The 12,457-nt window shown below is 41.7% G+C and overlaps 1 protein-coding gene across 1 annotated transcript in view; it reads left to right on the forward strand.

Moving 5' to 3' along the window:
* The first annotated feature begins 7,651 nt into the window (after positions 1-7,651).
* Positions 7,652-12,457, forward strand: part of SANBR (SANT and BTB domain regulator of CSR) — a 41,644-nt gene continuing 36,838 nt past the window's right edge. The window contains exon 1 of the mRNA XM_054979976.1: positions 7,652-7,780. The gene's annotated coding sequence lies outside the window, so the exon portion shown is untranslated. The remainder of the gene's footprint in view (positions 7,781-12,457) is intronic.

Here is a 12,457-nt window from a genome sequence, read left to right on the forward strand (position 1 = left end):
AGATTTCCCCCATACCTTCTCCTAAATATATGACTCTACTGGAAAAATCTACAAGATTTATTCCAAATAAATATATATTATTTTTATTTAAGTTGCGTTAGTCCCAAATGAGATGTTGCCAATGGTTTTTCCCCCCAAAGTGGCTTTAGATAGGCAAGGAAAACAAATGGTTATAAGGATTCTTTCACCATGGTATTTTGGCCTGATAATTCTGCAGAATTTCAGCAATATCTGTGATTGTGATACAACCTTCTTTTGTTCTTGAGTGCCAGAACACTATAATGTAATGGAAGTAGTGAATAGCTGTTAGAACTTGAGAGGCAGTTATCTGACATTTAAAGCTCCTGAGTATCAATAAAATATCCTTGGCCTTATGCTTTGGACAGCATATTTTCATAAGATCTTGCAGTTTTTGTTGAGGGATAGTTGGGGATTATTCTATTTTAATAGCTCTATTCCAAGTTTGATTCCCCACTCCTCCACTTGAAGCCAGCTGGTGACCTTGGGTCAGTCATAGCTTCTAGGAGCTCTCTCAGCCCCACCCACCTCACAGGGTGATTGTTGTTGTGGGGATAACGATAACATGCTTTGTAAACCACGCTCAGTGGGTGTTAAGTCATCCTGAAGGGTGGTATATAAATCAAATGTTATTGTTAGGCATTTTGCTGTTGAAATCATTTGGATCACCCATATTATGCCATAAGCATGTAGACCTCTCACCTTTTTAAAACTGATTTCTTTTTCAAGCTTTATTTTAAGAATTTGTTTTCTCTGCAAATTTACTTAGCTCTCTCCTTAATCTATCCATTTGTTCTTGATGTTCCCTGCAAGGGAAGAAACAAATCACACCAAACAATCTGTTATGGCTATGAGTAACCTGTTCAGCACCTGCAGCCTTCACCAGGACTCTGTCACAACTGGGCAGGCTACCCATTAATTCACATGTTTAATACATTTTTCCTATCACTTTCATTAACATGAAAATGCAAACAGTGGGGGCTCATGTTATATTGAGACTACAGCGAAGGAGAACAGTTAGCACCAGCCTCAACACTTTACTCTAAACTTCCCCAACTGGAAAATGAAAAATCTCTGCCACAAGGTCTCTTATCTTCAAGAATAACACCTGAATTCACCTGTTGAACACATGAGTAACAAACATGCAATGTCTGCAGTATACACTGATCGTCTGGAAGTATTCTTAATAGCCAGTCTAAAAAACAGAGCTGAGATTTGAGAATCTGCCTCAGCGTTTTAGAAGCTCTTCAGTTACAAAGGTCCTGGGGGTGAAATTATATCCACACTGTAGAGGACTGATTCATTCATGTTTGGGCAGTATGTATCTCTCCAAATATAATTACTTACTACTTTCTAGTTAAGTGCTTACAAAATTTCAAGGGAAGGGAGAGCAGAGAGCTTCACTTTTCTCTTTTCCTTCATGCTGTACAGGCTGCACTGGGAAAAGCAAAAGTTCCCATCAGTTGTTGGCACATACACCATATTAGCCTCTGCAGATCCCCCAATACCTAGGTAGCATTGACATATGATATCATACCTTACTCCACCTCATCTGATGACCAGGGAAGAGACTTCAAGTTGGTGTTCACCTTCTAGAGTGTCTGATGACTGCAGGATGGCATTGGCTCCCTAAAGTGTCACCATCTCGTTAAAAAGCAAGATCTGGGTCCAATAGCACAAAGACCAACCAGATTTCCAAAGCTTCCTCCATCTGATACAAGGAGTGACGAAGGGAGCTTTGACTCTCGAAAGCTCATACCTTGGAAATCTGATTGGTCTTTAAGGTGCTATTGGACTCAGATCTTGATCTTCTATTGCAGATCAACATGGCTACTTACCTGAAACTATCTTGTTAAAGATGATGCCACCCAAAAAAAAATACAGACTCTTGAAGCTAGCACCATCTTAGATAGTCTTTCCAGGATTCAAGAAGAGAAAAATGAGGTGATGTGGTGGAGAATGTAAGAAGTTACTGTAGTTCTGAGAGTTCTGCTTTGTAGCTGCATTTGCATGCACACACAGAACAAGCGCATGTAAATATGCAACCATGACCCCTTTATTCCTGTCACACTGATAGAAATGTAAAACTGGCTTGTTGGATTGCTTGTTTATTTTACTGATCAACGGCTGAAGGCTCACACTGGATTTATTGTATCTGGCTGCTAAATTTTAAAGATTATTTTAAATACTTTAATTTTTAATTTAATCTTGATTTCATTTGCACCCTGCTTTTCTCCCTAACGGATACCCGGAGTGGCTAATATTATTCTCTGTTTTATCCTCACAATGTCTCTGTGAGGTAGGTTAGGCTGATAGTGACTGGTCCAAGGTCACCCAGCAAGTTTCTGTGGCAGACGCGGGGATTTGAACCCGGTTCTCCCAGATCCTAGTTGAACATTCCAACTCCTACACGACACTGGTTCTCCTTTTTAAAGAAATGGGCAAGGAGGCAGCTTAGAAATTTAAGAATAAAAATACAATCTAAAGATGATTATGATAAATTGCTGTTTTAGAGAGTGAGCTATGCATTCAGATTGGCAGTAGCATTCATAGATGATAGCTGGGTACAAGCTACTAAGGGTATACCAATAACAGAGACAAAATATTTAGCCATATTCAAAAGGAGAAGACACTAAAGGCCTACCAGTTTCAAAAGTAACACCTTTCCCCCACACAATTGTATGAATCAGTCATCAGTCATACACAGGAGTTACTGAACAGAAAATTCAACTTGCAGTTTTACAGCTTAAATCCTATTGACTTCAATGGACCTTCAACAGCATATCAGCAGAGACTGCCACTTTAGATACTCCACATGCAAGATTAGAATTACGTGAAATTCAAAAGACCACATTTTCAGGCTAGGAATGCACATTTAAACATTTTGCACGCATCATACCGGGATTTTTCTTGGAAGGTATCAGAAATGTATTGTTTTAATTTGGCAATCTTTCCTTCTCTGTTCCTTATATCTACCTCATTTTGTTGTTTCATTTTGAACACCATCTCTGCATGCTAACACAAGAAAGCAAGCAAAATTGCACTCTGATTAGTAAATACCCAAAGATATGTACAGAAATGTTTGTATCTGAATATAATGTTACTGAAAGATGCCATGAGGACCCAACCCAAGTGGGCTGGAAGTCAGAGTCTATAGGCACTCAAACAGGAGAGACAAATTATCCTAACTGACAAACCTGTGTGTGCTGTTCTTCGAATATTTTTGTATAGTGCTGTATGGTTTCATCAAGCAACTGGATCTTCTCCTTCACTGATTGCTTTGATTCTTCTAATTGCCTTTCCATTTCTTTCTGATGTTCTTTTTCTAATTCAATGGCTGTGTTATATTCAGCAGCCTGTTAAGAGTTTCCCCCCAGAGAAATCAGATTAACCACTTGCACTCTAATCCGATGCATGCTTACTTACAAGGAAGTCCTAATGGATCTAAGGATTGTAGCCTAAAATGTCTTCATCCAGTGGTTTCCCAGGCCCCAGGATCTCTGAGTCATGCATGGAAAGGTTCCTCTTTTAATCTCCAGGAGCTAAAATTCCTTTTGTATACACAGATCTATGCCCTCACTTGAAAGTAATGAGGCAGCCTGCTTGCACAAGGTTCATATGTGCAATGGAGTGTATAGGGGGTTCTGGATCAGGACAAACATATTTTTAATTGCCAGCACTTCAAGTTTATCGAACAGAGGCTGCATATTTTCAAAAAAACACTAACAAAATATGTACCCATGTTTATTAGAAGCAAGCCTCAGTGGGTTCAACTGGACTTCCTTCCTAGTAAGTATATTTAGTATTGGGAGTCTAAGACTATCTTCTGATATGTATGAGAACAGGAAAGATTTTTAAGTATGCCCAGGTGAGCCTGATTTTGTCAGATTTCAGAAGCTAAGCAGGGTTGGGCTTGGTTAGTAATTGGATGGGAGACCTCCAATGAAGACCAGGGTTGCAGAGGCAGGCAATGGCAAACCCTGCCTGTTAAGTCTCTTGCCATGAAAACCCCACTGAGGGTTGCCATAAGTCAACTATGACTTGAAGGCACTATCCACCACCGTCAAAAATATACATGAATGTGAGAAACCCATATTTGAGAAAATATATGTACTTTTCAGGGGCACTTACTAGACACCTGGGATTGGCTGGAGCTCTGAAAATACACATAGAGACAAGCACTGGTATTTAATATATGAAACATCCCTTAGTCTTATGGAAATGGAAGGGTATTGCCAGTTTATGTGGACCTTTGCATGCTGTGAACCTACCAAGTTCAAAGTAGCCCATCAACCATATAGTGTGGCCTAGAGTTTGACAAACACACCCCTTTTAGTAGGTTTACAGAATCTCTGGTAGGATCCCACATACAACTGGTTGGCTTGGTGGATTAAAGTTGTGGAGACCTCTTATAAGTAAATTGGAATTTGCAATACCTGGTATTCAGTTATTTTCATTAATCTTGATATAGCTAAATCCTTCTCTTTTAGGGTGCCTTTGAGTTGCAGATTTTCCTTTTGTAAGCTTTTAAACTTTTCCAAAATATTCTCCTCCTCATCTAAAAATACCTGGTAACAAAAGATTGGACTCCAGTTAGTACAGGCATGGATGAGGCTAAACTAGGCACATATTGGATCGGATCCCAAGAACTGCCTGCAGAGTGAATCCCACAGTGTGAATTCCTTGCCTCTCCACCCCTACTGCATCTCTCAAGAGCCCCCCCCCCCAAATTCTGTTATTGGGGGTTAAGAAATGCTTGAGAACAGTAGGAAGGCACAGCAGAGGTGCAGAAGGAGAAATGGGTGGGGGTGGGGGTGGGATCTGCTAAAGGAAGTGCTTTCCATCAGGGAAACTGCCACCTAAGATATAGCTTATTGTTTCAATGGATAAGATTTGTAACACGGTTCAACTAAAGTGCTTTTTTCATAAAATGAAAAGCAACTCTTTAGCTGTGCTTCAGCTGAATTGTGGGATTCAATTTTATTCTGGTTTTTGTTTTATCTTTCCAATGTCCAACTCTGTTAATGGTCATCTCTTAATACACTGTTTGTTTCTAATTTTTCATAGATGAGAACATTGAGCAAAATAAAATAGGTATGCAATGGCTACAGACTTAAATGGCTCCCATGTGGAATTCTTTAAAGCAGCCTCCACCATTTCAAAAAGGTTACCCTGTGGTGACTTTGCTTCAAGGTTCCACTACATGTGATGCTGGGAGCTCCACATATGGACCTCCCACATCAGATTTAGATCAACTGTTCATGTGAACTCATCTCAGCTGTTTATTTGAAGTCACCTGTAATTTGTATCACATACCTGGATAGATTTGTTGACATGTGCTTTTTCTCTTGTCATGGGATCACTCCTCACTTCTATGACTGGTTTTGTTTCTTGATTTCCAACTGCTACGCCAACAATGCAAGATGGATCCTTTGACTTGGCAACCACATGTGTAAGTGAAGTAGAGCCACAATATTTCAATGGCTCAGGAACTTTCAAAGCACATCCATTTATTTTCAGAGCTTGGTACTTTGCATGGGGCATTATTTCTGTAGGCTTCAGCATTCAGGTACACTTATCTACATAAAAATAAAAGCTGATTTCCAACATACTGTTATGCTGTAGAGTGAGCAAGAAATAAAAATCCAAAGCATTGTACACAGACAAAAGAACCATTGATTTTGAATAGCTAGAGTTGCTAGGAGCAGGATGAAGATTAAATTGCCACCTCAGTTGTGGCTCCAAATGCATTCCTCCAATGTCTCCTGTCTGTCCTCACAGAATGGTGGTGCCCTGAGTATCTGAGCACAGAGCACACTGGGATCTGCAATATGCAGAGCCCCCTTTCGGTTCTCACTCTACTGCCCTACTAGAATAATTGAGCAGCAAAAGGTGCATATGCAGACTGCTTGTTCCTCACAAGCAAAGGAGACTTTGGTGGGGTTGTGGCTCAGAGACAGGGCACCTGCTTTGCATAAAACGTTCAATCCCCGCCATTAAAAAAAAAAGTAAACTGCCCAGTTGAGTGATGCCAGGACATGACAAATTGTGTGTGGGGGGAGTAGCATGACATCATGATCAAATATAACCTGTTCATTCTTCAGCGCCCCTCCTTTCAACTAAAGTTGTCAACTCCAGGTGCGGCCTGGAGATCTCTCGGGGTTATAATCGATCTCCAGATAAAAAAGATCAATTCCGCTGGAGAAAATGTCTGCTCGGGAAGGTGGACTCTGCTGCGGTCCCTCCTTTCCCCCGGGTCCATCCACAAATCTCCAGGAATTTTCCAACCTGGAGTTGGCAACTCGGCTCTCAACGCCCCGCCCACTAACCTCTCTCTAGATCTTCGCCAGCGGGGACCGCAGCAAGAAGGCCGCTGCCGCTTGTTGCTAGGCGACCGGACGCGTAGGGGCGGGGCTGAAGGGGTGTGCGTGCGTAAGGGCAGGGCGGCAGGGAAGCCGCTGCACTGCGACAAGCGGACAAGCAGGTGGGCGCGCGGGAGCCGCTCGCCGCCTTCGGCGCGCGCACGGGCCTTCTTACCGATTGGCTGATTTGGACGGAGGGAAGCCGGGCTGGCCGCTGCACGGCGCGTTGATTGGCTCAGTGTTGGTGTGAACGATTGAGCGCCTCTCCCTCCCTGATTCTTCTTTACCTTCCCCCTTTTATGAGAAAAGGGCGGTAGTCAGTCCGTGTGCTTGTATGTAGCTGGGCTGTCAAAGGGGTGGGCTGAGCGGGTGAGTGGGTGGAGGCTTTTCAGTCCGTAAGAATAGCCCCATCCCCTTCCCTTCAGTGTGAACGAGGATGAAGGAAGGGTTAAGGTGGCAGCGTCCTCAGCTGCTAATTTATTTCCATTTATATTAGTGCTGGTCTCTTTAATTTGTATGGCTTCGATTTAGCTCACTTTAGATTTTTAAAAATATTCATTGCTCTTTTTTGGGGGGTGGGGTGTAATATTATACGCCGATTGGTCTAATAGGTTTCCTGTGTAAATGTGACAAACTGAAAATAATATTTATTGTACCATGGGGAATTGAACTCATCAAAGTCCACCCAGGGGTTACTGTGGCTTAGCTCGTAGGGTCAGAAGTTCAGAGAACAATGGGGGTTCTGCCTGGTGTTCCTGTTGTAGTTACCTCCCTGGTGAAATGAGACAAGGAGAGAGCAACCCTGAACAGGAGGACTGGAGGAGAATCTCTTTGAATGGAGCTGGGATGTCCAGCAGCCAGGGATGAATCTTGATAGAAACGAGAGCCCTTGGAATTAGGCAACAAGAGGAATGTGAAGGGGAGCTTGCAGGAGAAGACCGCTTTGTGAAGTACGGGCAGCAGTGCCTTGGTTTGCCTGGAACAAAAAAGAAATTTCCTAGGGGTGATCATGAAATCTACCCTGCTTTCTTTTCCTCCAGCAGACAGAGAGGTGGAGTGGGCGGGGTGGAGGGATGGTGAGTGACACAGAAAGCAGGAAAGAGAGCCGGGCTATGACAAACAGAGCCCTGTCATGCCCAGCCTAGGGGGCAAACCTTCCAGTTCCTTACTGCCTGCCAGAAGGCAGAAACTAGACAGAGCTAGGTGGAATATCTGACTCCTGAATCTGGGTGATCCAAACACTTCTTGGCTCTTTGTCTTCCCTCAGGATACATCTGTTCAGTCCTCACCTTTCACCGTCTGATGTTTTGCTGAGAGTCGAGGGACGCATTTGATCCGAATTGGGAGACCAGTCATTAGTTCTACTAGCAGCAGCCGTTTTCTACTGAATCATACTTCAGGTAACTAATATCGATATTAACAATTTTTTGCTTTTTTATATTATCCAGCCGCCTCTAATTCTGTAGCAAAGGGTGAGGGTTGGTTGCGAATTCCAGCAGGATGTGTGATTTCAAGGGCCTCCTGCACGTTCCAAAGGCGCTGCTTTTAGCCAGAGGGCAGTTGCAGTTGTAATAGCTGCCGGCCCAGTGACCACAGCAGTGTCTGCAGTGATCCTGTGAAGTGTTGGTGGGGAAATAGTTAAATAAACCTTTCCAGCTTTTGTTTGCTATGAACGGGGTTCTCTTGGCCAAGTGGCTTTTCTCAATTTTTGCTGACATTATTAACCTCATTTATTTTAAAAGAAATCTCCCAGTCTAATAAAACCTACCTAAACATAGGTTGGTTGGTATAGAAAGATGACCTTTACATTTTCTTTACAAAGAAGGTTCTCATCCTTCTTGTTTGTTGACAGGAGCTTATTTTGCCTTTGAGAAATCTAGGAACATCTTTTGATAGGAATCTTTGTGCAGCAACTTTATCTGAAATGCTTACTGCTCTCACAGCACAAACTTTCTATAACCCATCATTGGCTTTAGGGCAATTTTGTCTCTTTGGGATTGTTGTGCTGTTGCCCAGACTTGGAATTCTCAAGATTCATCTGACAGCTATATTCTTAATATTTTTTAAAAAAATTATAACTGCAAAATATATCAAATATGCATTAGACAGCTAGGTTACAAACATGAAACATAAGTTCTCAGATTCAACAGAAAAAATGTCCATAGATTTTCAAGTTGGAAAATATCATTGTCTCTTTGCATTTTGTTAACTTTTATCATCAAAAATATATCTCACTTTTTCAAACAGCTCTTTGGTATTTTGCTGAGATTTAAAAAAAATGTTTATGTTGTTGTATCTCTTATTCCTTTCCTGAAAACTTTAACTTTGGAATACACAACATGCACCCACTGTTTCTCCTATACTGCTGTTCCTACCCTAATTTTCTTTTGTGATTTTAGATGTGTGATACTTCTTGCTCTATGATTCTTTATAGGACCAATTCATGTGGAAATGAATGCAAGCTCATTCGTGTGCCTTTTCAGTTCCACATCTGCATATATTTTTATTTAATTCTTTAATAAATGAGAAAGGGAAGTAAATAGCCCATTGAAACATAAACATTCTTAAGATGACCAGTGTGCGTTGTGTGGAAGAAAGAGTATAGGTTGTCACTATACTCCTGAAGTCTTAGCTTACATGCCCTCCCTGCCATCCGTTGGCATGGACTGCTATAGCACAGTTTTTATGTTCTTATATTCATATGTGAGTCAAATCTTAACTTCATGGTGGATGTCTAAGTACATCTGTGCTGGAGTCTGTATCTCACCTTGCTCACTGGAAAACCTATCCATCTTTTACACTTAGCTCTGTTTGATTTTGCTCTTCCTACTTCTTTCTCTGAATAAATGCAGGAAGGATTCATCCATTTCTCAAACTGAGGAAGGGAACAGGCTCTGCCACTTGTGTATCATTTGGGAAGGATGATGCCTTGTGGCCTGGTTAAGATAACTTGGGCCAAAGAGGCTAGGAGGAGATTGAAGTAGTTCTTGACTCCCTAGCAATCTTTTATTTTAGGATCACCAACTTTATAACTTCAAGAACAAAAATCCTATCTAATTCTTTCACGTAAATCTGAAAATAAATAATCTGATTTTGCTCTGAATTATATGAAGTTGTTATGATGAGATGATGAAAGAATCATAAGATCTCTCAGACAAATGTCAACAAATATTGATATCATTCTTGGATAATGGCCATATAATGTTGTCTTCCAGTATTAACCTCCCCCCCCCAACTCATGTCCTCTTTTATGGAGAAGAAAACCTAGACTATATTTTCACGTTTTAAAACAATACGTCTAGGTTGCCTCTTGCCAGCTATCATGTTGCTAGACAAAAACTTCATGCTTGTCTGGAAACATCACTATATATTGGAGCATCTGCCGTCTCTGCGTGGATGAGATACTTGAGTTTGAGAGAGTTTGATGTATTTGGGTTAAAGATGATAACTCACTCAGAGCGAGCTTTGTTGTATTGTTATTTTTAACTGGGAAAGTTGGTTCATGGCTGTGGTAAGAAATACGTTAATACCATGGGGTGGTAACATTTATTTTATTAAATTATTTTATTTCTTTCTTGCGGATACTGAAGGCATTATACACAGTATAAAACAATGAAATCAAATAGCATTATAACATGAGATACTTAATAAACAGTGCAGTAAGACTAGGATTACCCTATTATTACATTTTTTTAAAAAACCCCACAGAGCAAGGCATCTTATATCTAGGCTTGAAGTTACCATGAGGCAGGATGAAGTATTCACTTCAGGAAGCAGATTGCACGGGGCAGGTTGAGCGGACCTTCAACACCTCTTGTACCTGGTAAAAAAAGCTGCAGCACAGCTTCTGCTCCCTCAGTGGGAGAACTGGGACTATTCTCTTTCATTAGAATCTTCTGAAAGGCAAAATGAAGACTAGATCCAAGCGCCCCCCCCCCCAAGAATAGAAGCCACAGTGTCTGCTTTAGGATTTCCCATATGGAGGGGGATGTGAGAGTGGGATTGCCAACCCCCAGGTGAGACCTGGATTCTTCTGGAATTATATCTGATCTGCAGACTATAGAGATTAGTTGCCCTGGAGAAAATGGCTGCTTTGGAGGGTGGACTCCATGGCATCACATCTCTACAGAGTTCTTTCTCTTCCCACGAAGGGAGAAAGTGGTACAGACTTCTCCCTTCTCAGGTACCTTTGTGAATATCATCCCTGCCCCACATTTTGTTATCCCTCCCCATCCTGTGGAGGCAGAGGCAGCAAGTGATGGGGGCAGCTGACTTTTTTTGGCTTGTGGCAAAAGGGCTTGGGCCAGCCCCTGATGATGTCATGGGGCACTGTATGCAAGCCTTATACCCAGTCAGGTCATTAGTGCATTTAGCTTAGTATGGCCTCCCTTGACCACCAATAGGTCTTGGCCAGAAAAAGGTCTCTTCTGCCCCCCTCTGTGCCTGGCAATCCTTTGACCAGAAATGCTAAGCACTGAATTTGGGTCCTCCTCCATGCAAATTGTGGGTGCTGCCAGTAAGCCAAGTCTGATACACTTTTAAGTGAACTGCTACTGCTGACCAAAACAGAACTCGCTTGCCTCAAGCCAGGAACAATTACTTGCTTTGCGTATAGAGCTTATCTTAATCTGGAAATGAGTTTTGGCTTTATAGGCTCACTGGCATATCTTGCTCCTACCACAGACAAGATGCACTTGGCAGACCTCATTGTCTACTCATAGACAGTTTAAATTAATAATGTGCTGCTAGCAACATGCTGTTTTTTGTACATTATAATATAAGAGGCTCAAAGTCCTGGAAGTAGCTACCGATGCCTCTCCTGATATGTATTAACCTTAAGAGCAGTTTGTGTACGCGTGGAGGGAGGAGATAAATCTTTCCTTTCATGTTGGTTTCTCTGTAGAAACCCCTCCCCCTAAGCTGTTGTTAGGCCCAATAGGGAACAAAAACAAGTGCTTTATTGTACAAATTCTTTTCTGTGCTAATAGCAACTTGGGGAAAAGCTATTCCTTGGGGAGGAAGTGTTGGAACACTCCCTATCTTAGTTCCTTTGATTTTTCAAAGGGAGGGTGCAATAGGAAAGTGCTGAACTAGAATCCATTAACAAATTCAAGATAATTCACTGCCCGGGCTTGGTTGGTGTCTTCTCTCATTATAGATGCTAATGTCTCAGCATCACCCTCCCTTTACAGGTGGTAATTAATTCAGCTGTACTTTTTTATGGTCTCTGTACTGCCTTAGTCTAAAAAAAAATATTTCTCTTAACTTTGCCTACCTGTCAACAGTTAGGAATAGTTCTGACTCACTCTGAATGGATTACTCTTTGATTGGTTCTTGTTTTATACTGGTCTCCCTTTGCAATTCCCTGAACTCCTTTCAGTTTCTTGAATAAGTTTGGCTGATTTGCATGAACTCTGCAAAGCAGTGTAGTATAGTGGTTAAAATGTTAGTTTAGGATCTGGGGGACCCTGCTCTGCCATAGAAGCCTGCTGGGTGATCTTGGGCCAGTCGCCCATTCTTAGCCAAACCTACCTCACAGGATTGTGGTTGTGAGAGTAAAATGGAGGAGTGATCAATGTTAATTCTCTTTGACTCCCCATTGAGGAGAAAGGTGGTATATAAACAAAGCTGCTAAATCTGAAGTGAGCTCTGAATGCTGGAATCATTTTGTTTGTCTTTAAGGTAGCTTCTGGACTCCTTTTTAATTTTGCTACAACAGACCACCCTTCTGGAATCTAAATCATGGCCCCCACCCCCACCCCCCAAAAAAGAATTGCTTGTCAGGGTTGTTTTAAAAGTCTGGAACCAGGTAATTTCTTCATGTAAGAAATAAACTAGTGAGATTTTTTATTCTGACCAGTAGACCACAGTCTTGTTCTATATTACAGGCACCTTCTGAAACTCCTACGCATTTGAAAAAGGGCTTGCCAAGGGTCTAAAAGGACTCCTTCTACCTGAGAAGTTTCCTTGGGCCTGCAGAGGTATCTGCATAGTTCTTTGGGTTATGCCCTGTTTCTGTTTTTGCTTGCTTAGCCTTTGCACTAAACAAGTTGATGCAGTGTAATGTTCAAGAGCAC

Source organism: Eublepharis macularius, chromosome 1, assembly GCF_028583425.1.
Source record: "Eublepharis macularius isolate TG4126 chromosome 1, MPM_Emac_v1.0, whole genome shotgun sequence".
In the NCBI taxonomy this organism is placed as follows: domain Eukaryota; kingdom Metazoa; phylum Chordata; class Lepidosauria; order Squamata; family Eublepharidae; genus Eublepharis; species Eublepharis macularius.